General features: G+C 37.4%; 1 long non-coding RNA gene across 1 annotated transcript; it reads right to left on the bottom strand.

Moving 5' to 3' along the window:
* Nucleotides 1-5: 5 nt before the first annotated feature.
* Nucleotides 6-7,784, bottom strand: LOC134540545 (uncharacterized). The gene is made up of 2 exons (XR_010076457.1): nt 5,816-7,784; nt 6-3,575 (listed from the first exon to the last, which is right to left on the bottom strand). It is a non-coding gene; the product is annotated as an uncharacterized LOC134540545 (long non-coding RNA).
* Between the last annotated feature and the right edge of the window lie 20,102 nt (nt 7,785-27,886).

The raw sequence follows: 27,886 nt of genomic DNA, 5'->3' as shown, positions 1-27,886 counted from the left end.
TATTCTTTTATCTAAAGATTTATTTTGTAAAATTAATACATTTTACTAACATTAATATGAAAATAACTTTAAAAGTAAACCAAAAACTTACTACATTTGCAATTGTATAACTCCAACAATGTCATTTATTTTAAAATATTCGTTCAAGTGTCCGCCAAAATCGCCCGAATGTGCTCACCAATCAAACGCATACAAGTGCTGTACATTGACAACAAAGAATGTTAACCATTTCAATGCCCTCTTCTACAAGATACCAAATAAAAGAGTACTGCAGTATATTGTCACGATCCACCTTCAGAGGGGGGGGGCGAGAATCGTAGCTCTTTACATAGAAACAACTCGCTTGGCATCAACTAGTCTTAACTTCATAAAATACTTTACTGTACCTAGGATCATAGGTTCGTCATCCCGTACAGGATGTCTGGTGAGAGCTGAACTAAGGAGATTTTGCAAAATAACATAATACTTAATTAAAATTATTTTATTCTTAAAGTCAAATACTCAACATCATTTTAAAGAACATTTAAATAGCGGGATTACAATTTAAAACAATAATCTCTTTACTTCCTTAACGATTGAACGACCTTACAAGAGAGAGAATGAGAGAACTTCACTAAACACTTCCCTAGTCCTTCCGAATACCTCAAATCATAATTAATACTTAAAATTAAAACAAAGATAAGTCCATACTCACATTTTCCGAAAAGCCTTTCTTGATCGATTACTTAAAACTAACGTAGGGGCCTCTCCTGCCCTTAAAATCCGAACGAACATTACATTTTAAAAATTATAACTAAACGACTAGTGACGAAGGCCATTGCCTCCGCCCGAAAGCTTGAAGATGACTACATTATGACCTAACTTAAATTAAACGACTCGTGGCCTCTGGCGTCGGCCATAGCTTCTGCCCGAAAGCTTGAATTCCTACATCACGAACGAACTAACAACTCGTGACCACAGGTGAGACGCATAGCCTCCGCCTGAGTGAGCCTGAATTCCTACATCACGAACGAACTAACAACTCGTGACCACAGGTGAGACGCATAGCCTCCGCCTGAGTGAGCCCCGAGTCACCAATCACTTGCGCTTAAATTCGCGCGCCCTGCCGCGCCTAGCATAACAAAAGCTCGTTATTGAAGTCAAATTTACTAAACAACTAACTAGAACATCTGGGAAGACTACCCCCCCTCTACCCCAATGTGCAGGCCACACCGCGCGGCTTGTTACGACAGCGCGCCCCAGTAACTGCGGCCCGTGGCTGCGCCAGCGCGCGGCCAAACAAACAAACAAAATTCTGCAAGCCCGCAGCGCGCCGCGCCGGCCCCGTGCCCCAATTACATGGTCACGCCACTTGCGCTGACGAGTGAACAGAGCAGCCAGCCCAGAGTCCCGTCAGTAAAGTCCCTAAATTTGATTTCAACAACCCTGCAAAATTTCAACCCGCGACATAACCCACCCCTCACAGAGCTCGAGCCCCATCGAGCTACCTCAAAATTACAAATTGTCTTTTTCCATTAAACCATAACTATAAATTCCTCATTTCACAAAAATAATAATTTTCTTAGTTCCTTGCTGTCTGAACATACATCTAGATTCTGCATAAGATTTATTTTAAAACAACAAGTATTCATAAAATTAAATGTAAAACTTTTATCTGGTTTGTTCTCACAGGAACCTTCAGAGGCTCGAGTTCTCAATTCTAAAAAAATTGTTCTGTTAGTGAAGCTCTCTTTACAAATTAAATTACTGTTCTTAGTTTCTCAGTATTCGTTAAACAATGTGCAAATTCTTGATAATTATTATTATTTTTTTTTTTTCGGTTTCCGTTTATTACCATACTTCTTTCGTTCTTCAAAAAAAATTAAGTGTCCTTACAGTGTTTCAATTAATTAAACTCTTATCTCGTGAAGGTTGGTGCAACTCCTCGAAGTCAGTGTTGTCGAGAAGAGTAGCTCCCTGGGCTGGCCATCAGCAAACACCACTCAACTCCAACAGCTACTGGACTGGCTTCCAGGGCAGCTCACAACTTCTCCCCACATCTGCTTCGGAGTTGTGCCATCCTCATCACGAACAGATTACAATTCTGAAACATCATCAACAGGCATTACCATCACGCCTGACAAATACAAAACTAACTACTAAACTGCAATCGATGGGCAAGGATGCAAACACACAAAAAAATAAAATTAATTAATTCAACTGCTAACATAAAGTATCCCACCCTTAGCATAATCTAATCAGGCAAATAATTTGATAGGAAAAACTTAGGGAAGGGAAACATGACCTCCAATGATTTTCCCTAACTCTTGAGTCTTGATCTTCTCTATACAGCAAATAGTCCCCACGAAGTAACTGGGTTGAAGGTCAGTTCACATGACCCACCCATAACCTCTTCTACTCTTCTTTTCTTCTGGGGGCAACCACAATGCCCACCAATCTCTCTCCATGGTGCCGAACCAGCTATCCCATGAGAGTAAACAACGTAGTCAATAGAAGCGCAGAGGGGAAACACCAATCTCTGGCTTGTCGAGTCATAAAACTGCTTTATCTTCTTCTTCTTCTGAGTAAAAATATCTGACTAACCTTGCTTCTATTCTTCCAAACAGTAAAAGTTCATCAGGTATCTTCATGAAAGAAACATTCTAACTAATAATTCTTCATTTTTCTTCTTCTTTATTTCTGTTAGTTGTAATAGAAGGCCATGTTAGGGAGGTTATAGGGAAAAAGAGTGGCCAATTCCCACCCCATCACCCACCTAGATCATGACTAATTAACTTTTAAACTTTCTATTTCAAACAAATAAAAAAAAACATTTTTTTTTATTCAAACTTTTAAACTATAATTACTTTTACTTCATAACCTCAAAAGCTAATCAATAATTCTAAATGAAATTGTGATTTACTGCATCCTTGTTCCATCCGATCTGTTTGTTTATAACCTTTCTGGTAAAGTATAAAATTTTCAAACATTACTAATTCAAAAAAAAAATTAAATTCTGGTGTCCTTTGAGTTACAATTAAATTTACTATTTCTTAGCTTGAAATAATTTAAGTTTTCAAAACTATTTCATTGTCTAATTCACAACACCTAAAAATCAACTCAAAACAACAAATCATCAAAATCAATAAGATCATCTGACCTACCTATCAGTACGGTGAACTTGAACTGTTCGTACACATTTATAATAAGCTATTGTATTGAAATTCCAACCTAAATAAGGTTTAAAAAAAACTACTAATCCCTCTGTAAATTAAGAAAATTAACTTTAAAAATTAAACTTAAGGTATTAGTTCTTTTTGACAGCTACCACAACTCACTAGTTCCATCACATTACTATAACCTAAAAAGTTCTGTAAATAATGTTTATAACAAAAAAAAACTCCAGTTACTGTCTTCCATAAAAAAAAATAAAACTTTACATGACCTTATTAATCTCCACTTGTAAGTCCATGGCTGCCAGCTTTCTCTTCTCTTGAATCTTCAGTCTTGGCTCTTGTTTCAGTGATCTTGTATCTTGTCTCTCGAACTCTTGTCATCTTGTAAACTGGACTGCTGCTCAGCTCATCTTAAGGAATCTGTAACAGTTTCAAAAATACATGTTAATTTAAATTACATAATTCCTGTTCTTTGGTCCTAAAAAAAAAATTGTATTATTAGTACACATTACCCTGAAACAACATTATTATTCATTGTTTATTACTTAAAAAAAATGCTTTACCATAAAATCCTTTTTTGTTCTTTTCATTAGGCCTATTTATTTTCCTTCTTCTTAATTAAATTCTGCTTCAAATGTTAATCTTAACTTAAGACCTACCATCTATTTATTATTCATTACCTACATTATTTATGTTACCCTAAAATTCCCATAAGTTTCTAATACTTCCTATCAAAGACATTCTCTCTAAAAAAAAATTTACTTGTGACTCTTAACTTAACAAACTTAAAAAAAACTTTTACACTAGACTTAACTTATTATTCATTCTTAGTTACTAAATTTCTATATGTAAACTTTAGTACTTACAAACAAAAACTGCCTATTTCTCTCTACCTCTTAATCTCTTTCAATTATTACAATAATAATGTTACCTTGCATCTTTAAACTTTCTTCTTTTCAATTAAATTAGACATCTCATAACAATAAAAATTCTGCCTATACTCTTCTTATGGGTGTCCAACCCAACAACAAAATTTCAAATTCTCAAGTTTCCTTATATTTAAATTATGCAATGCACATAACCTCTGTGGTGCCTGTACCCTTTAGGCCTACCACCTTCTCCTCTCACAGCATAACTCTTATTCCTCGGGGTCTGTATTCACTGTTCCAAATCAAATATCTCAAATAAATTAAAAACAAATTTATTATTTTAAGAAAACAAAAATTTACATTGACTTTACTATGGAGCCTGGAAATCTCAATGTCCCACAGCAGCTAACATGACTAAATCCCATGGAACCCCAGGTTTACATAACCTGTGCCCAAAAATTTAAGCATACCAGGCTTTCCCTGCACTGGTTTTACAGCATCACACACTATTTAGGGCCCCTGATCTGCCATCAGTCCCAAGGAGTTTTCCCACAACCCCTCTCTACACAAGCGCCTACCGCATTCCTCTCAATTGGCTATCGGTTTTACGGCATTCTTTTGGGATCCGACCATCAAGTTAGGGCTAATCGAACACTAAACCTCCATACTTCCAAACTAATGTAAATCAATTAAATTTTCTCTGTAAATTCTAAAAATCAAAAAAAATTATTCCAACATGCCAAAGAAACTTCCAAAAAAAATTCATAATCTTATCTTCAAACCATTAAAATAAAAATAAATAGATTACTCTGTTTTCTCCTTAATAACTGTAAACTGTCAACAAATATCATGTCGTAAATTTTAACTATGCTTACTGACTCTTAATCATAAAATTTCATTTGTCCTAATTAATAAACAACCGATTTCCTTAAAATCTCACTGTATCTCTCACACTCAAACTTCACTGGCTGAATATCTCAATAAATTCAAAAACAATTATCTAAACTCTTAAAGAAACTCCTCCCCAATTATTCAAATAAATTACTTCACCTTATTTTATTTCATTACTTAAAACACCTTACTCAAAAAAAATTAATTAATTATCTAGCTATCTTCCATTATTATTTATTTACCGAACAAAACTTTCTCCTAAATTAATTTAGTAAAATTCAATTTCACATTAGGCAAGTACACTAACTCTCTACAGCAATGTTTCTCATTTCCCTCCTTCCTAACTGAATCCAATCTTACTTAACCTCCAGGGAATTTACCTCACAAAATAACCAAAAATTTCACTGTAGTGCCTATCTGCTATAGGCCCACTACACAGGGGGCTCTAACCCCACCAACAAACTTCATTGAAATGGTACCCTATCCCATACAGGATAGCCACTTCGGTACTACCATGGGGAACTCCTGCCCCAAACTACTCACAACTCTCAGGATTCTCCTGACCCTTAATTCCGTAGTCAGCCCATCTCCTATGGTCTGCGCTACAATTCCCTTTCTTCCCAGGGACACAACGCCTCACCTTAGGGTCCCTCGCCCTAATGAAAACATTAATTTTGTCTCTCTGTTCTTTTGGAGTAAATTCCCTCTACACACAAAATCTAGCCTTCCCAGTTTTCTCAATGCTTATCGATTTTATAGTGTACCTCCTTAATAATGTTTACAAATCCCAAAAAAATATTTTTAAAACCGAGGTAGTATTTAACTAACAAAAACATAAACAACTTACAACGAAACACTTCTAGCCTATACATCATACACTTCTTAAATTAAATTACTTACATACTGAAAGTTCCTCTTCTTCTAAAACACACTTAAATTTAAATTTATTTAACCAATAGTCTATTTTCTTATCGCTAAGTTACCGTACAGCTGATCAAAACAAGGTCACGGCCTGTCCACGTCTCCGTATGAGCCCGTGACGTCACCGAATTCCATCAGGTGCGCCAACCCTCGCTTGCGGTTCCTCCGTTCTCCGCTAGGTCTCAGCACCTCCCCGTCACGTGTTCACTCTGCCACGTCCACTGACGTGTCGTTCTGAAACAACTCTCAACATTTTTCTAATTAAAACAAAACATCACTATAAATTCTATAACTCTCTTTTACATAAACTCTCGTTTTCTCTTTAATTCCTTTCTAACGTTTATCCTTCCCTCGACTGATTTAATTCGTACGTCTCGTCTCCTACGCGCACGACAACAAAACAAACTTCACTTGAAAATAATTCCTATTTACGACAAAAATTTTTTATTTTAAATTATAATTCTCTTAACCTACAATCTTAAATTAACTTTAATAAAACTAAACCACTTGCATTATCTTTATTAAGTATTTAAATTATAACGTATTCTCCTCACGTAAAAATCCCCGATAAACTCAACGACTTAAAACAACTTATCACTATAAACTTTATCCTTACAAGTATACTCAAATAATCATCTGTTACGTCAAAAAAAAAATCTCAAAGACTTCCTCCACTATAGACTAAAATTCCGTAATCCTCTCCTCAAGTAAACTCTTAATAACCTGCTATCAGAAGCTGAAACTAACTTAATAATAAACATAAAAATCTACCTCTCTCTCTCTCCAGAAATAGAACCTATCCGGCGAACTCTACCATTTCTGTCACGATCCACCTTCAGAGGGGGGGGGCGAGAATCGTAGCTCTTTACATAGAAACAACTCGCTTGGCATCAACTAGTCTTAACTTCATAAAATACTTTACTGTACCTAGGATCATAGGTTCGTCATCCCGTACAGGATGTCTGGTGAGAGCTGAACTAAGGAGATTTTGCAAAATAACATAATACTTAATTAAAATTATTTTATTCTTAAAGTCAAATACTCAACATCATTTTAAAGAACATTTAAATAGCGGGATTACAATTTAAAACAATAATCTCTTTACTTCCTTAACGATTGAACGACCTTACAAGAGAGAGAATGAGAGAACTTCACTAAACACTTCCCTAGTCCTTCCGAATACCTCAAATCATAATTAATACTTAAAATTAAAACAAAGATAAGTCCATACTCACATTTTCCGAAAAGCCTTTCTTGATCGATTACTTAAAACTAACGTAGGGGCCTCTCCTGCCCTTAAAATCCGAACGAACATTACATTTTAAAAATTATAACTAAACGACTAGTGACGAAGGCCATTGCCTCCGCCCGAAAGCTTGAAGATGACTACATTATGACCTAACTTAAATTAAACGACTCGTGGCCTCTGGCGTCGGCCATAGCTTCTGCCCGAAAGCTTGAATTCCTACATCACGAACGAACTAACAACTCGTGACCACAGGTGAGACGCATAGCCTCCGCCTGAGTGAGCCTGAATTCCTACATCACGAACGAACTAACAACTCGTGACCACAGGTGAGACGCATAGCCTCCGCCTGAGTGAGCCCCGAGTCACCAATCACTTGCGCTTAAATTCGCGCGCCCTGCCGCGCCTAGCATAACAAAAGCTCGTTATTGAAGTCAAATTTACTAAACAACTAACTAGAACATCTGGGAAGACTACCCCCCCTCTACCCCAATGTGCAGGCCACACCGCGCGGCTTGTTACGACAGCGCGCCCCAGTAACTGCGGCCCGTGGCTGCGCCAGCGCGCGGCCAAACAAACAAACAAAATTCTGCAAGCCCGCAGCGCGCCGCGCCGGCCCCGTGCCCCAATTACATGGTCACGCCACTTGCGCTGACGAGTGAACAGAGCAGCCAGCCCAGAGTCCCGTCAGTAAAGTCCCTAAATTTGATTTCAACAACCCTGCAAAATTTCAACCCGCGACAATATCATTGCCAAAAAAAAAAAAAAAAAAAAAAAGGACAGAAAAGAAGGAAGTTCATGTAAAGGTATATCAACAACATTCTATGTTACGAAGGCAAGATCGAGACCAGGTGAACCTGTTAAGAAACCTGTCTACCAAAACACGTTTTAAGGTATTTTAGGAGTTAGAACGACGAGGGTACAAACATTTGTAAGAACCATATTATGAAATGTGAGATTTTGAATGAACGACGTGGCTGGGACACGAACAAAATCGCAGATATATTTCACAATTTAAAGAGCATAAAAAACCACTTGAAATTCACTACTGTAGAGGTAAAAACAATAGCCACCGTTTACCAAGTGATTTGTCTATAAATCAGGGGTGCCCACAAGGGGGGGGGGGGGTAACGACGCAGACTGCGTCATTAAAATTTCAGGGGGGGGGGGGTGGTTAAAAGACGAGAAAAATGTTTATATTATTTACATAATTATAGCTTCTAATATGAAAATACCTTTCTGGTGCTTTGATAATTGAAAAGGATCTTGTATATCAAATTGGCAACCCCGCACTTTCCTCAACAAAAGCAGTTTGGCATCTGTCGGTTCAGGATGGAAATATTACGTGATATGACCAAAATTATTATTAGAAAATCAGTTTTAATTAATGAAAAATGTGATTAAATATACTACTAAAAAAGTATAATATTATAAAATCATTGAGTAAATCATTGAGAAAATGGCATAAAAAATTTCGGAGGGGGGGGGGGGGGGGTGGCATCATTAGGTTGGGGGGGGGGGGGCACCTCTGTATAAATGAACTGCAGAGAATGTATAATACCCATCAGTGCACTGATTTTAGTTTGAAAATAACCAAATCTTTCTTCAAGAATTATATTAATAGAAACTTCAATATAGGTTTTGGCCAGACAGCAATGTATATCTGCTGTCGGTTCCTTCAGTTAACAGAGCGAATTAAACGTATTCACGACATTGAAAATAAATCTGACCTGATTATTAAGAAACGAGTAAATTCAATTCGATCTAACGTATTTTTCAAATTTGAAAGAGAAAAATAAGGAACACTTGTTCTTGTAATACGATTTCCAGAAAAATCATGTTTTACCAAAAGTACCAGACCAGTCAGCTTACTATATAGTCGACAAATATTTATATTCAATTTTTGCAGAGGATCATCTCAAGACACATTGGGTAAAGGCAATGCATTTTTTTATTGTTGAATTGAAAAGGATCCCAAATGAGTAGTATATAATAGCATGTTATGGCGCTGGGTTCCGGGTGTGGTGCCGTGGTGCTGACCGCCATGATTTTGACGTCACGGCTGCCATCTTGGATGACCTTGACCTTGGCGGCCATCTTGGACCCGCCATTTTATTTTCAGCAATTTTGAATTATGATGCCACCATTGCAATTTCCGTTATGGCCGCCATATTGGAAATCCGTAAAATTAATGCTAGAAAATCGGGAAATTTTTTAAAAATTATAAAAATATTAAGTAGTAAAATTTAATTAAAAAAAAATATAACAAAAACGCACTTTTTCCATGGAGCTTGGAGTCCTCGTTTCGAACCCGGCGAGGTAAAAAAAAAAAGATGGCGACAGGTCCTTCTTCCACGGAGGCTACCAGCAGACTCACCACCCACCACAAATGCCAGCTAGTATGACATCATGTCCGCCATATTGAAAATATTTATTTATTATCCGATTTTAATGAAAAAATTCTAAAATTCATAAAATTTTTAATTAATCACAATCTAAGATGGTGGTTGGAACCACGGCGCCACACCCGGAACCCAGCGCCAGAACATACTATTATATACTACTCAAATGTGCGAATGAAATCGCTAATGCTGTAAATCACAATTTATGTTCATATCCTGTGGTCCTTCTGTAAAAAAAATTGGGTAGGTTATTTGCAGATGGGTATGGTGGACAAAACAAGAGTGGTATTAACGTCGGGATGCTTTCAAATTGGCTTTTGTCTAAGGCACCACAAAATGTGAATACTATTGAACTCATTTTTACTGTAACAGGTCATTCTTTCATGCCTGCAGATAGAGTGTTTGCTCATATTGAGACAGTAATTAAATAGAAGGATACGATAACAGAACCAGACAAATACATGCATATATTTTCTGATCTTGGAACTGTACATTGCCTAGGATCTGCAGAATGCCCAGTCTATGATTGGAAGACAGCTGTGTGTGACGTCCTGGGAAATGGCATTTATAATTCAAACCTAGTAGTTGTCCTCCATAAGTCCAAGAATCACTCATTAGTGCTTGTCAGGGGGGAATTAGCATACAGAAGTGACATTTTATGTGTTAACAGGTCCATTGTTACGAAATATAATTCAGTATACGAAATTCCATATAGCTCCCTTTGTAAAAAAAAAAGGAATAAAAAAGAAGAAAGCAAAATATGTTTACAAGTTGCTTGAAAAACATTTTGGATGATCTTGGCAAAAACCTACTAGTGATTTATTTATACAAGAATTTAGTGGTAATAATGATTTTGAGGATTTTTCAAACCAGGAGCATGAGTTTTGTGAAGATTGCTATGAATAAAACGATTTGAGAAAAAAAAAATTATTTTATTTACATGGAAAGTGTTATTATTTTAAGCGACATTTGTATATGTTGGTTTTGTATTTGCATTTTATAGTTATATGTATATATTAAATATTTAATTGCACGTAGTTAAAACGTCGTCATGTATATAGTGATATTTCTTGATTAAAATTGAAAATTTTGTGAGTTAAAAATGACCTGAAACCTACATCTGAAAGTTAAAGTTATCTGGTTATTTCCTAAACCAGTCGTATTCATTTGCGTTCATTCCAAAAGTTTCCTAGTACCACTGTTATTTACAAAACCTGCCTTCTTCAATTTTAATTTCATTATAATGCTCACTATTTAAATTTATTGAGCATTTAGCTTTGGATAACTACGTATCCTTTGATTCATGTCATTTTGATATAAACACATATCTCGATAAATTTCTCATGTGATGACCATGAATCAGTTTTCCTTGATTATTGCAAAAAAAAAACTGTGAAAGTGGAGAAGGTAGGTTTCTCAACTATGTGATTAAATTTAAGACGACTTCCCGGGTGGTTTTCGTAATTTCCGTGAAGCCGATTACGTCCACGCTGAACTGCAGTGAGCGTGTACACGGTGCTCGCCATACTAGCGAGACGCATCGGTAATAACAACAATGAGAACACACTTCAAATATAAGTGCATATAGTCCTCACGCACATTAACACGCCAACGATTGTTCACTGATTCTCAGGCGGCTCCAGATATATTGTAGCAGTCACTGCTTCGTGGGGAAACAAAACATATTCAGTGGGTGTTGTGTTAACTCACCACACTGATATCGTATGACTTTCGTATTCGACTTAAGTAAAAATGCATGGGTCAACATCCACCCTTTAGAAAAAACAAACCAACGAGTGGGGCAGTGCTTGACTCAACCGAATATTTCAAATAGTTTCGGCTAGTCATGAACCTATTGGGAAAAAATTTGCCATTTTTATCGTCATGATTCTTTCCCAAGCAATCAACGTGTCTTTAACGGCTTGCCTGAGAGAGCGTTTTTCTATAACTATCGCAATTAGGTGAAATTTTAAAATTGTGGTTGGTTTCTTCGTATGTTTATAATTGGTACCAATATATTTTCTTATGCCTGATTAGTGTTGGAGATATAATTAATTATCTTAAAATGATATATACCCTTTTTTTACACCCTTAGGGTCTGAGTTCTGTAATTAATATATATAATTGTTTTTAAGTTAACCAAAAACTTTTCTAAAATAAAAATCATCAAAATCCGTCTAGTCGTGTTTGTTTGATGCTGAAACAAACAAACAAACAGGAAAATTAAATTTTAATTTTTGAGTACGCAAATATATTAATAGCTTTTTATCCAATGTAGAGACTTTTAATTTGAACAGTTTTATTATTAGTATAGATGAATAAATTTCAATAAAGAGTATTTCAGTAATCTTGCAACAAATGATAACTTATGTGCATTTAGGAAGTAGCTTATTGGAATATTACCTAATAAGATGGCGTTTATCATATTGTTTTGCCTTGTTTTTCTTAGAATGTTACAGTCAGATATTTTGGGCGTTAGTTGAATGCATTTAAGCACCTGAGAAACATTACTCTTATCAAAACGTTAACTTGGTTAGTGGAAAAAAAATCTCTATAAACATAAAAAAATCTTACTTTTTTTTAAATTTAACGTGTTCGTTCTCACAGCTTCCTTTTGCCGACTCCTTCGGGATCAGATGTAGATTTTGTTGCTGTTTAATATTTTCCCGGTATCTTTGCTCTACTTCTCAGGGACAATGCATTTTTTCTTCTCCTTCACCCGGGTTTCGTGCAATTCAGCAAGCCACAATTCGCATCTGGGATTCTGCAAATGCCGCATTCTTTCGCGTTATCGGTGTTCTGGTGGTGAGGAGCAGGGGAGGGCTATCTTCTCTCGACTTTCAAGCAAGGAAAACGAATCGAGGTTCGCTGCTGTGAACACGTAACGTTCACGCTAGCGTTTTACTCGCGATGAAAGAAATTCCAAATCGTCAAGTACGCAATACACCGCGGCGATTGTCTCGTGCGACCCAGTGGAGAAGCCTTCTTGGCGAGTAAGAAACGTAAAGCAACTAGATTTCATAAACACCTAGCTCGACATTATCAAACTACGTATAAATTTCTGCTGCTAGATTGGATGACTCCTAAAGGCTGAATTATTTCAAACCCTGTTAGTAAAAAAATATATTCCGGAAGCCTTAACCTTAAACTTTAAAATTCAAACAATCCGTGGTAATTCAATAGTGGAGAAGGTAGCTCAATTTACGATTAATTTCTGAATAGAAGTAAAAATCTCGGACCTAATTTTAATTATTTTTATGCAAGTGTACCGACTGATTTAAACTCGCTAAGAACTTGTTGGGGGTTTGAAAATTAAATTTGTTACATTATAACGTAAACTGAATTTTTTTAAAAACAAATTACAATAGACATACTCTTCACACCAAAATTAAAAAAAAAATTAAAGCGAATATACAAACTGTAAAATGTCACAAAAACGTATGAATCGGGGTGTTACACTCGATTATTTCAATGAATTAATTTCACGACAGTGTTAAGCTTTGCTGTGATAGTAGAACTTTTTTTGATTAAACATTATCCTGACACATATAATACCAGTTTAAAAAAATCTATCAATTCAAATAAACCTGTTGTTAAGATCCAACTTCAGAGGAGTATACCAGCCTCAGGAAGCACTGTAGACATTAGTTGTGTATAAGTTTTCAACTTATTTATTCGATATGAATATTTCTCCAATGTAGAATTCATACTCAGATTGTATAGGGAGACCTAAGATGCACATAAAGTTCTGCCATTCCCCATGACACCCAAACAATTCACCTTCGGCAAACTTCGGGATTTGTTTTATTTTGCGCAGGAGAAATGAATTCAAATATTAAAAGTGGTCGGTTAGGTTAGCTACATTAAAACACTTTAAAACACTATGGACGGTTAGTTAGGTTAGTATAGCTACATTAAAATAAAAAGAAATATAAATATGTATAAATAAACCCGAGGTTGGCCGAAGGTGAAATGTTCGGGTGTAATCGGGAATGGCAGAACGGTATGTGCATCTTAGGCTTCCCGATTGTAAATGCCTAGTTAAACTTCCATAGAAGTGGTAATAAACCAAAAAAATTACACGCACAGTTGAAACCCTTTCTTCACGGCAAAGGCAAAAAAAAAGTGAATGAGACTTTCAGTACACGCCAGTGATGTGTAAACATCTAACCTTGGTAACGAGCAAATTCATGTGTTCTCATGTTGTTCAGGTTGCAAATAAACATATAGTTCAAAATCGGAAACGAAATCAAACGTAGAATTCTTTTAAATAATGCCGAGCGTAATAAATAAAAAAATCGCTTTTCAAATACCAAATGTTCAGGTTGAGAATCACACACATGCTTTCTGCACCCACCTCTAGAATTCGCCACCTGAATTTCAAACGTTGCTTGCCACCATCAAACGCAGATAGCAATTAGCACACGAAACAACCCAAAATTTTTAAAGTATTATAAACTGCTACGATAAAACCCTGGCTTTAGACCAGATTTTATACAAGAAATTTTATTAAAATACTGTCCATCTTGTTAAAATTCACAAAAAAGTTAATACTATAAAGATTTTGCACACGTTAGAAGTTATACTGGAAGGTATAATTTAAATACCAGATTTCTTAGGTTTTTTTAAAAAAAAAAAAACTTGTGATTCATTTTTACTATGATTATTTTAGTTTAATAAAAATATTCCAGAGAATTTAACCATCAAGAAGTTTCATTCGGCACACCAATACGTTTGGAATGTCTACTAATGTTTACGAAAGTGACTATATATGGGTGTATGTTGTTTCACGTTTGTCTGCCAGCTTTGTGACACATTTCCGTTCATCGACTTCTGTTCCATTTTTACGAAAATTCTCCTACCAAATGCCGTATACCGAGAGCTAAGACGTCTATACATAAATAATATTCAAACGATTGTTGTGTTCTGTATCCATACTAAGTAGCCTAAACATGGTCCGGTGGTTTGTGACGCAGTATTTTTTTTATTCCTTACACGTCTTTGTGGCGCCGTGCCGTCTGTCGGCGATGTTCCTTGACGGATCACTGTTTTACCACATCGCCCCTTTTCTCTTAGACCCATCTTCCCCCTATTTCCCCCTCCCCCCATTTTCAACTCACACGCACTCGCCATAAGCGCGCATTGTCCCGCGTGAATTTGCGGTGCCATTGTGTGCGCCCGTTGGCTGTTTCTCTTCCTCTCTCTCTCCGTCTCGCGCAGTAGTCGCGAACAATGCCACGCAACGCTCCCTTGTTTTCTTTCCCTTCCTTCTTTATTCCCCGTATCTGCCATTCTTCGATCTGCTGGCTCGAGAGGAGTTTCTGCCTGCATTCCTGATGACTGCACCAAGAGGAAGGTTTGTTGCACTCCCCAACCATGTGTTACCTCATTTTCATGCCATACTTTCTTTTTTTGGCACAATTTCTTTTCATGTGACATTATATAGAAATTGAATTTTGTTTTCTGTGTCAACGGTTATCGCCAGACATATGATACTTTGTAAAACGCCAAAAAATATTTATAATTCAAATTGTTGTTTAATTTCGTTACGGTGTCTCAGTAGAAGTTCCTATTCTGATTTTCCATAGCTGTTTCTATAGATAAAAAATTGCTCTATTTCTTAAAAAAATTTGCATGGTGCAATAAACAAAATTTTTAATACAGAGGAGAAAGCCAAACATTAACAAAAAATATTTGATTTGTACCTTTTTGGTGAAATAAATACGTAGACTTCATTCAAACAAATATCCGGTTTTATGCAAGATTACGTTGGCGAACAGAAATATGTAAGAAAACCTACAATATTTTATCTTTAACAGAACGATATAATAGTTTGGCTAGTAATTGTTAATATATATAGCCTATATATATGTGTCATTGAGTCTTTCAGTACTCGCCAGAGATGTATAACTTCTAACTTCGGTAACGAGCAAATTCATGTGTTCTCATGTTGCAAATACACTTATAATACAAACTAGGACACGGAATTTATGGAAGAATTCTTAAAAATAATGCCGAGCGTGATAAATATACGCAAATTGTGTTTTAAAATAAATATCTGAACGCGTATCACACGTAGTTTTTGCACTCGCCGCTAGAATTCGTTGCCCGAGCAGCAACGTTGACAATAGAATCATTTGATTTGCAGAGCGAACTATATAAATGATATAAATACATAAAAATATAAATAAATAATATATAAACTATATAATAAAACGGCTCCGTTAAAACTGAAAAAAAAAAATACTTGAAAAAAACTTAACCCAGCTTTGGACCTGAATTTAGACAAGAATTTTTATTAAAACATTGCCCATCTTGTTAAAATTCATTAAACAGTTATAACACTATAAAGTTTCCCTTTGGCTTTGTGAACGTTGGTTAGCGCGATCCACCACAGATTGCAGCACTGTGGTTACACATTTCCGTTCCATGCGACTTTCGTTCGATTCACGACATTACTCCTACCAAATGCCGTATATCGAGAGCTAACACGTATGACATAAAAAAACTCCCATGTAAAGCGGATACTTCTTTTTTTTACAATGCTGCAGGGTCTTCTTGTTTTTTGCTGTCGTAGTTGATCTTCGAGTAGATTACGATAAGGGTGACTGACTACCTTAGAATTAAACTTCCGCACCGCGTCGAATAACACCCGCTGAATCGCCTGCACTCCCCCGATCCCCTATCCTAGTCAACAAGTGGGCTTTTGGCGTAGTCCTCCCCTCCGTCAACACATTGCATTCTGTATCCGCTACAGCTCATTCTCCTAACACTAGTCCGTCTCCAAGTCCATCTCTAATCTAATTATATCCAAGTCAACGATATGCATAGCCTAAATTTATTCGTTTACTAGCGGTTTTTTACCCTCATTTTTGATGAATTACCAAAAATGCTGATACAACTGACATTTTTTATAAACAGGAGCCTAAATAACAATTTACAAAATTCTAACATCAAAAATTACAATCTCCCATGCAAACTTTCATTCCCTTTTCAACCCGTTTAAGTAATAAATTTTCAAAAACAATTTCTTAGTACTCACCTACTTTGTATAAGGAACTTCTGTGCAAAATTACACGCTTGTAGACCCACCGGTTTAAGCTGAGCGTTGTCTGTCAGTCAGTCTGTGTCTGAGTTTTATTAAGTAGATGACTGATCCTCAAAAAAAATCGAAATTGATGTCCTTAATGATTTCTATAAACCAGGGTTGTCAATTAGGAAAAGTTGTTTTCTTTTTAATAAAACTACTGTACTAAATGTACGAATGTATGAAACAAATTTATTTTTTATATGATAAAAAAGATATGTCCAAGAAATTACCCTGAAAATCATTCCCTCACTATGTCCCAAGTGCTAGATTTGAAGATAATCATTAACTTAAAACGTAAAAGTCCTTACAAATTGTTTATTATCATATTTTTTACTTATATAGGATAGTATTGACTATACCTATATGAGTTTATAGTTTAATAAATGCGAATGGAAATATTTTTAAATAAAATTGAAACTTTGTCCTTAAAAAACGTATCATTCCCTCGCCGTTTTGTAACAGTGTGATTGGAGTACTATTTAAAGGCCCACCAAGCCCCATTTAATTTTTTTTTGTAGTTGGCAACATTGCCCTTGAGAACTTACACTAGAGTGGACGGTTGGAGAAAATATGTTTTCTGAAAATCAATTTGATAATAGGTTTTCTGAATATTACATTTTTTAATGTCATTCCCTCATGTAATGTTATCAAAAGGTAAGAATTTTTTTAAATTTAATAATCATAGCATATTTTTATATATTTTCGGTAGTAATAAAATACTGTTTACAGTTCATAAGAAAGTAAGGTTATGTTCCTGAGTTTGTGGCAATTTTGTTTTGTTTCGTCATTCCCTCATCGTCATTTCCTCATAGAATTTTTTAATGAGAGAATGATCTCGGTGAGGGAATGATGTATTTTCTCATATGTATAAAATACTTATGATTGTTTGATTGGTTTCAGTACCCTGAACGTCTATAATGTTGAGAAGTAGAAAATTAACCGCTGCAGAAGCAAAGATGAAGAAAAAAGAGTATGACAGAAATGAAAGAGAAAATTTTAAAAAATTGTCCTGAAAGTTTAGAGAAACTTAGAGAGAAATACTCAAGTATTTAAAGAAGAAGGAAAAGGGTCAGGTCAAGTCTGTAAGTGCTATGAGTTCAAGAGAAAAAAAGGCAGAAACGGAAACAATGGCGATTAAACAGTTCAAAATACAGGGAGAAGAATCAAAATGTGCGTAAAAATCTAACAAATTTGTTTTTCACATTGTTTCTCATCATTTGAAATATTTTTTCCCATGTATAAACAATTTTACTTGGAACTATTCTGAACCTGGTCATGGCAAAGGAGCACCAGATTGTGTTGGTGGCACCTTAAAGAGGTCTGCTGACCAAGCCGTGGCTGAAGGGAAAGATATGACATTTAAATGTGTTGAAAAATGTTCTGAGTTCAAAGTGTCCCTCAATAATGCTTATTGAGGTAAGTACAGCGGAAATAAATAATACGGATAACTTGATCAAAAAGTCTAAGTTTATTTCAACTTTTCCTGGTACTCAAAAAATAAGACAATTTGTGTTCTCAAATGATGTGCTTGAATTTAGAACACTATCTTGTTTTGACTGCGTTGGAAAATGCCAAAATTTTCATCTTGGTTACTATACAACTTCTGAAATATCGGATAAGAACACACCTGCAGTATCAGCGCGACATAAAAGTAGAAAGTGATGTGAGTGATGTGAAAATTTCGAAGGTTACTCCTTCTGAAAAAGGTACCTATGAATATAAAGTTGGTGACCATGTCCTCGTAACATGGAATAACAAGGTCTATCCTGGTAAAATTATTTCATTATCTGATGATGGGGCTTTAGTACGGTGTTAGTAGAATGGATCAAAATGCTGGAAATGGCTGACAGTTAAAGATGAAGAACTTTATGCTTGGTCTGACGTTCTTCGACTAATTGAACCCCCAAAGTTACTCAGTCGAGGTTGTTATTTTGTTAAATAAGTCGATGAGAAAAATAAAAACTTTAAGAAGATGAAAATAACTGAAGCCAACTGCGATTAGATTGCATAGAGACTGATAACTGATAAATAATATTAGATTAGTAAAATTGCAATTTATGTTCTCTGTTCATTATTTTAATACTTTCAAATCTTCAATATGAAAGTATATATTCCTGTCTTTACTATGTTAAAAACATAAGTCAAATTTTAGACTGATTATATAGTACTTCTTAACTTCATTCTTTAAATTATTTTAACAAAATTAATTTTTAATATTACTTTTATAAGTCAATGTGTTTTGTTTATAACAATTAATTTTTTACGTTATGGATTTAATTATTATAGTTTTGCAGTAAAATTATTTAATCATTATAGTTTTGCTATAAAATAAATAATTGATGCATTATAGTTAATAATTATTGTAGAATCATATTAAAAATAATTCCCTCACGAATCCTTCATTATGGAATTTTTTTTATTTTTATATTCACATCAAACTCAAAAACTTTGGGAACCACTATAATATTTTCCTCAAACAAGAAATATACTACGACTTGAGCAAAAAAAATCATAATTAGTTAAAAAAAACTGATAAACTCGATAAAGCCATTTTCGACTTTTTATGAGCATTAGCCAGATATAAGTACCTACTCTTCCTCTCTGTATTATACTAATTTCATCCGAAACATCGTAGCCATAAAGTGTGCGTTCTCATTTATTACCTAAGCTTTGCCTCATCCAAAGATGCCAATGGATGCCAACCGATTTCTCGATTTGTTTCGGCGACATTTAAAACTTAACACTTGACATGACACCTATATCTACATTACACCCCATTTATCGCTGAGCAGTATACAGAAAAAAATGTAGAGGGTTAATTTATGCCATAATAAAAAAAACCATGATAATTTGGGCGACTGGTTCATCACTAAGGAGGCACTCCTCATAACGCTAAGTGAGCGATACACTGTAGTGTAACTCTGAAGTTTCATGTTGAAATTTGTCACTTTTATTGTTTCATAATATTCATATCGACAGCGGTTGTTCTGACCCAACAAATAAAACACACACTAGTTTTTGAAGCAAAGTGTAGTTTAAGTAGAAACTGTGTTAGTAAAAAGACACTTTGCGCTTAGTTCAAACGTATCACTGTTGAACTGATTATAAATTTACCAAGCCTCACCCGTAGAGCTCAATTGTTTTGCATACACTTTAACCTGTTAACCTGTTAAAACTACTGAAAATTAGAGAAACTCAATTGATTTGCAGTAATTTTAGAGGGTCTTTTAAATACTGTTTTGGGATCCAAACACAAAGCGGCTTACAAATGAGGTTACTTGTAGTCGAGTAAGTTTCTAAAGCTCTACACATAAAAAATTTCAAGTTTTATTACCATAAATTTAAACTAAGTGGACATATCTTACCTGCTTAGCTCAAAGAAGTAGTGTACTGTGGAAAAATAATAAAATTAAATATACCAATGCATGGAATGTTTGAATTTTGGCCGTGAAACGTTTTAAAAACAATTATATTTTGCGTAATTTTACTTAAGTGTTTCCAGAAAACGAATGTACACTATATTATATTATAACACTAACGTGCTAAATTACACTTTTGCAAGTATATGGTAGAAACTATATACGATAGGTGGTAAAAAAATATGTGCTATTTTTATGATTTTTAAAAAAACTTTGTCATAGTAAATTTAAAACGACAAAAATCTGATAAAATGCATATGCATATTGAAAAAGTCGCATTAAATATACAAATTCTTAATACTGAAATGATATTAGTAAAATCATTATTATATAACTGTTATCCCCATAAATAATAGTCAAGAGGTTAGGACGGTAGGCTGTCAACATTTCGGTCGTGAGTTTGTTATTTGATCTAATCGCTGATTTAATAATAATTATTTTAATAATAAAATTATACCTAAAAATCTCTCACAGTTCATTTAATATATTAATTAATTGGCTTATTTACAAATAAATTATTCTAATATTGGAAAAAATTACAGTTTTACATAGCTATACATAGTTTGTGATAACTAAATAAAAATTTGTCACAACATTAGCTTTAATTTGTTGGAAACTTACACGTGCATTGCAAATGTAAATTTAAATACCTCGGAGAAAAAATACACCAACAACTATGTGAAATTCATCAAAACATAGCTATTCTACTTTTATATTTTTGATTAAATTTTGACAAGGGCACAAACTTTAAAGTACACCAACACGTGTAGGGGTGAAACAATACTGTGTGCCGTGGGTTTGAGGGTTTATTTTACTGAATGCAGCACTGACGTGTAGCTATTACTGGCCGCGTGATTGCGCGGAGCGACATCGGGCTCGTTAACTTCCCGGTGATGTGCAAACATGAAGTAATGTTTGCACTCATTACAGGGCTGAGATATCTCGCCGCGCAGGGCCTCGTCGGACTCCAGGCACCCTCCACTCGCTCCGTGAACGCAAACACTGGCCGCTAAATGCGGTGGAAAGAGCTGGCCGTAATAAGAGCCGTAGCTCGAAACGATTAAAGTGGTAACTACGCCCTTGGATCCACACCAGGGGAGGTCAGAAGGTGGCTGATATAGAACACTAGTCTCTCCAAGTACTAACTAAATGAAAAAAATTAAATTTTTGTATGGAATCTACGCACGACTGAAGTGAATTTTCTTGCTTATTACATTTTTAGGTTTAGGAAACATAATTCTCTTTAGCTGAGGCCACGATCAAAAAAGATTTGTATGCAAGTATGCGAGTATAAATATGCTCTTGCGCAAGTATGCGAGTGTGAAATTATGCATGCGTGAAAGCATGCAGTTGTGAAAGTATGTAAGTGTGCAGTTATGCCAGTGTGCAAGTGTTTAAGTATACAGTGTGAAAGTAAGTGTGCAAGTATATAAGTGTTCAATTATATAAGTGTGCAATTTTATAAGTGTGCAATTATATAAGTGTGCAATTATATAAGTGTGCAATTATATAAGTGTGCATTTATATAAGTGTGCATGTATGTAATTGTGCACGTATGCAAGTGTGCAAGTGTTTAAGTATACAAGTGTGCAAGTATGCTGCGTCATTTCTTCCTCTCCCCTGCTGTCTCCTCCTCTACCGGTTCCCTCATCACGTACCTAACTATTATCCTTATGAGATCGGAATTTTCGAAACGCTCGAAAATTGTAGCCACCTCAACAAAGAATTTCTACTTCAATATATTAGATTTTAAAGATTGAATAAACTTTCAAACTGGATTGTCACAAATACTTCGAAATGCATGCTGGAAGAATTAACAGGATCCGCAGAGAATAAATTCGGCCCAACTGTGTAGAACTACGAAACTCTTGGTAAACGGGAAAATCGTAACTTCCGTTATAAACCATACCTTACGCTGTCCTGGGAGGCATACAGCCTCTGGCATGTAACTTTCCTCAATTCGGACAGCTCTCAATAGTAGAACGATTGTCTACGTATCCTTCTGCCACTGTTGTTCTGTCAGAACTGTAACAACTTCGTGCGTTTGTCAGAGTTAATAAACAAATATCACGTGAAGCTTTGCAAGTGACAGTTATGAAATAGAAACCGCTAGTACTTCTGTTCAGAACTGTCAAGTTTGAGACAAGTTACTTGACACAGACTATAGCAAGATTACAAGCAGCACGTTTAATCCTCGGTACAAATAATAAAAGTCCCTAAATTAAATTGCACTTGCAAAATAAAGTATATTTTTGGAAACTTAGTATGCATAACAGAAACATTGTTTGACTGTTTATGTAGACAGTTAATACTATCTGAATATTGATTTAAGATATTTGTTTGGACATTTACCATTGCTGGGTATACTGTATGTCATAAAACTCCATTACGGACAAAAAAGATGAATATGCAAACACAGAGAAAAGAAGTAAAAATCAGCTGATGTCAATAAATTTAAAACATGGACAACATAGAAAAGGTTTTAATTAATTCATTCCATGGAATTTTGAGTGCTATCTTTGTTTTAAATTTTTTGACAACTGCTGATATTTACATTATTTCCGTGTGTTAATATATTATTATTTTTTGGATATAATGTTTTTAACATTAATATTTTTGTCTGTGATTAATGTGTCTTATTATAACCAGCAAAAGCTAAGGTTCAAACAAACATCTTAATCTTCCCAGTTCCAAGAGCCATTCAAAGAACGCATCCAAACAGTGATAAATATAACTGTAACAAATATGGTTTTTACAGAAGAAATATATTTTTTGTCTATCACATAGTGATATAATTGATCGTTACTATCAAGATGGTTCTTTCAGCAGCAGTTTGAAGTCCGCTATAGTAAAAATAAGAGTTCTGCGCCTGGTAAAAAAAAAAACAAAAAAAAAAAACACTACATGTGTTTTCCAAATGATTCTGTTGGGTTTATCTTTAAATGCGCTGTTTGGGCATTAAAAATCCTGTTTTTGTGGAAGACACTAAGTATGGTTACAGTTTATGCAGCAAAGCACTCTTTTTAAGATTATTTATTTATTGTAAGCAACCATAATGACAGTATACGAGAGTAATCTCTGGTAATCACAGAAAACGGTAATCGGTATGGGCTGGAATCAAAATCAAACTCTCTGAAATGGGATGCCAAATTTATGCCACGTTACCACTTTGCTAGATGTGTAGAGGCAGAATAAAACTACAATATGTAAAGGTAAATTAACAGATGTTTATTTTTGGTGCTTTTTCTAGTTGTATAGAAAAAATCCCCCCCCCCCCCCCGGCGCAAGAACTTTTGTCAAAGCAAGGAAGCTGTGACGGAGACACAACATGCGTCTCTCCGGACACAATCTCCTGGGCTGAAGTTGCGCCTGAAGAAGTGTGAGTATGCAACGCGGTGAGCAGTGCGGATATGCGCGCAGCCTACATTACTCGCCAGTGTACGGCCGACAGGAGCCTACACCCTACACGAATAACTTCGTCTATGCTGCCAACAATGAAAAATCCTTTTAGCGACGTTGAAATTGATTTTCTTGCGAAAGAAATTGTCAAGTGAAATAAATTACAAAACAATATGATCATGATTGCTGATACCCTCAGAACTGAGGACAGGGTCGTTCTGTACATTCTCCCTCGTTCATTTTCCCATTGTGGAACCAAGTTCTCCGTAGTGACACGTTCAAAGCTCACGAAATTTTCTGAGCGGTCTAAACTCAACATACTTGTACATAAACCAGTCAGAGTCTTTCGTCTATTGGCGTCTGCCGCATTCCACCTTCTGTCCGAATTGCATGTGGTTTGGTTATATGAATTATGTCACTTCCTTCGGTATCAAACTAGACATGACAGTGGCGTCATACAAACGAATAATAATATACATTCAAGGCAGTTTTCAAAGAACGAATACATTTTCAGGGTCTCAGCCACAGGGTTATTAACAGACCCAATTGAATTATTCATTACACGATAATAGTTTTATTTCGATACAAGCGTTGCGTACCTCAAGTAGAAGTGTTACCGCCCATGCTAGATGTAGCAGTGGTAAAACACTATACTCACACCCGGGAGTGCTTTAGTTAAGATCCTAATCCAGTCATCCTGATTTTAGATTTTCAAAGATCCAACGAATTCACTCTAGAAAAATTCTGTGATGAATCTTCACAATCGGCTTTTGTGATATTTTACATCTTAGCTCTTGGTATACGGCATTTGGTAGGAGTAATTTCGTGAATGGAACGGAAGTCAAGAATGGAAATTTGTAGCCACGGTGCTGCCATCTGTGGTGGATTGCGAGAACCAAAGTTCAGAAAGCCAAAAGAAAACTTTATGTTATAGCCGTTTAATGAAATTTAACAAGATAGGCTCTATTTAAATAAAATTCCTCGTTGAAAACCATGTCCAAAGTTAGGGTTTAGTATTTTTCATGTTATTACCGCTTTTTATTCGAGCCGCATCATTAAAATGTTACGATTTACCTGCAAGTTCGTAAAGGATAGCCCAATTAATAGATTTTATTTCACACACACAGTTTTATTTATTACCACTACTTGTCACTTACAAATAATCTTCTAAATTGGCAGATGATTAATTACACGTAAAAAAGGCCAATTCCCCAGTCACTCGTTTCACACACCTCGCTGGACCGCACTTCCGGCGCAACTCTCGCCGCAGCACCCCTCGTGGGTCTCCGCCGCGGGACTCCGTCGCCACACTCCGCCGCCGTCACACCCTTCGCCGAGATCCCACACGACGACTCACTCGCAACTTCGCCCGGGACTCCGCCGCGCCCGCGACTCTATCGCCCGGAACCTCCCGACTCCGCTGAACTCACTCACTCCCTGCCCTGGAACCTTCGTCCAGGGACTTCGCCACTCTGCCGCACCCGCGGCACTATCGCCCGGAAACTCCGCTGCGGGAGAACTCCCCACTGAACTCCTCACTCAGACTCTCTGCCCTGGAACCTTCGTCCAAGGACTTCGCCACTCTGCCGCACCCGCGGCACTATCGCCCGGAAACTCCGCAGCGGGAGAACTCCCCACTCACTGACTCAGACTCAGACTCAACCTCCTTATATAGCCCTTGTGTTCCCGTCCAGAACAATCGGGCATGTCTCCGAGATATCTCGCGACCTTCGCCGTCGAAATGCCCAGAAACGCATCGTGAGTCCTCGAAGGACGCGGTGGCTGCTCTAAGAACGCCGATAAAGGCGTCTGAGTCCTTTTATTCCGCAGTGCGGCCTCTTTTAAGTAACCCGATCTGAGGCAGGTGCGCGCTGCGACGGTCAGGATGTAGCGAGATAGTATGACACGAGATACCAGGGAGAGGATGCGGGTGGAAGGGGGCGCAGACAGGCCGAACGAGCGCGGCGATGCCAAGCGCGATCGTAACAATATAGTTTAACTTTTAGGTCTGATAATTAAACGATTCTATAGTCTACGTAGCTGCTCCGGTATTGAATTACAGTGGCAGGTGTGGAAACTACGTGTGATTCGCTTCAATAAATGTAATTGTAAACACAATCTACGTATATTTATCACGCTCGGCATTATTTGAAAGAATTCTACGTTAATTTTCGTGTCCAAGTTTAGTATTATTGGTGACTTTGCAACATGAGATCACATGAATTTGCTCGTTACAGAAGTTAGATGTTACACATCACTGGCAAGTACTGAAAAACTCACTCACATATATTTTTATCTTTTATTACATCCGCCATGCTGGATTATTTTTTGAGTTTCTGAACTTAATGAAGAAACATTTCATAAATAGAACATTATAACTAAATTTGGAGAATTCTAGAAAGTGATCACCACAGAAATTATCAAGCAAACATTTAAGTTATGAATATTTGTCGGGATATTTTTATTTTACAAATATCATACAATATTGTTACGAACGAGAGCAAGGCCGGGACACGTGCAGGTGCAGAGCTGGCTGGCGGCTGTCGCAATATGATATGCGCCGCGCTCGCCTGGAAGATAACAAGGATTGTCGCTTTTCCCCCTCCTTCCCACCTATCCCCGCGCGGCGCCCTGCCTTTGACACGTAACTGAAACCTGACAGCTGTGGAGTTACGCGAGCCGCCGACACGTGTTTTCGAGAGATTTCTGCCGTCGGGTCGGCGCGCAATGACGCGACTGGCCCCGGCCGCGATCGCAAGTTCTGGAAATTGCGGCTGATAGATAAAACGAGGACGGCGGCCTCGAGAGTCGGAGTCGGAGTTCAGATAGAGTTAAGGCGGGAGCTTTCCCGCGGCGGAGTTTCCGGGGCGATAGTGCCTTGGGTGCGGCAGAGTGGCGAAGTCCTTGGACGAAGGCTTCAGGGCGAAGAGTTCAGTTCCAGGCGATAGTGTCGCGGGCGCGGCGGAGTCCCGAGCGAAGTTGCGAGTGAGGCGTCGAGCGTATCCTCGGCGAAGGCAAGTGCGTCGGTGGCGGCGGAGTGCGGCGCGGAGTCCCGCGGCGGAGACCCACGAGGGGTGCTGCGGCGAGAGTTGCGCCAGAGGTGCGGCCCAGCGAGGTGTGTGGAACGAGTGACTGGGCATAGACATTTCTTAAGCGTAATTAATTATTTGCCATTTTAGAAAATTATTTTTAAGTGACATAAGTAGTGGCAATAAATAAAACTGTGTAGTGTAATAAAATATTTAATTTGGCTATCCTTAATGAACCCGCGGTAAATCGTAACAATATGAAGGATACATTTAGCGCAAAAATTAACGTTTAAAACTTATACATTAAATAATATCGTGAAAAATCATTAACGTCAATGTGGATGGTAGAGCATAGCCTTAAATCATCTCGCTGTTGATGTGACGTAAAGCCAGGGGAAATAAAATTAATCAGCAGACGCGGGGATCTCAGGCGAGGGGTTCTCTGCGGCAACAGTTGCGGTGTATTGACGCGCGTGGTCATAAGCCCGCGGGACTGGGAACTCATTTCTGGCCCTAGCGGTCCGGTCCGACGGAAAAAAACTCGTGGGTGAAGTTTGGGTGCGGAGAGGGATGGGGGAGGGGGATTACTCGCGCTCACTTCGGTAAACCCCGGCGAACAGGGGCACGGCAGATATACCGATCCGAACGTCAGGCGACGGTCCGTTTCAACCCCCTCCCTTAATCTCGACCCCCTTCGTTCCAAATCAAACCCTCCTTCTCTCCCCCTTTTCCCCTCCGGGCGTCCTTTTCAATCCCTGCTCTTCGAGAAGAAGGGGAATCAGGGGGGAGGGGTTAGAGAAGAGCCATCTCGCGTTTGTCAAAGCCAGGCGGGCAAGAGGGCAAACAATTTCACAGCCGGGGGAGTTGAACCCGCGCCAGTTTGTGCTACCCCCACCCCTCCTGTCAAACCGAGACTCCTATTGCAGCTCCTCCGTGCCTCCAACTTTCTCTGCGTTCGCGCCAGTCAGCAATGAATAACAACCCCTCCCCCCAACCGCCTGTTCCTTTCATACATCCGGCACACGTACGCGCACTCAGAATTCTAACTCCCTACCACCCCCCCCCCCCCCCAATTATTCCTAAACCTCGAAGCCCCTAGCCTGCACATGAAACTCAAACAAAACGCGAATTAATAATGAAGTTGGTTAATAATTACAACTTTATGTTTGTGTTGTTTCGGCTTTCGCTCGGACCTCAGTCCCGGCCACTTTCCCTCCTTTTCCGATTCCTCCTTTCTCCCTTCCCGGGGATACCAACCCCACCAGGACCTATCTCGTTCCGCCGAACGGGTGCACAATAGTAGCGTGGCGTTTCGTGTTCCTGCACAAACATTCCTGGTGTTTGTCTGCCCGTGGCCCCTCCATGGCTCCAACTGCCAGCGAGTATCCCCGGCAGAGCTGATCCACGGGGAGGCTGGACCGGAGCGGCCGTGTTCGAGCACTACGAGGTGATCGCAAGCTCATGT

Source organism: Bacillus rossius, chromosome 1, assembly GCF_032445375.1.
Source record: "Bacillus rossius redtenbacheri isolate Brsri chromosome 1, Brsri_v3, whole genome shotgun sequence".
Lineage (NCBI taxonomy): Eukaryota > Metazoa > Arthropoda > Insecta > Phasmatodea > Bacillidae > Bacillus > Bacillus rossius.
This window is presented reverse-complemented; position numbering and strand designations above follow the sequence as displayed.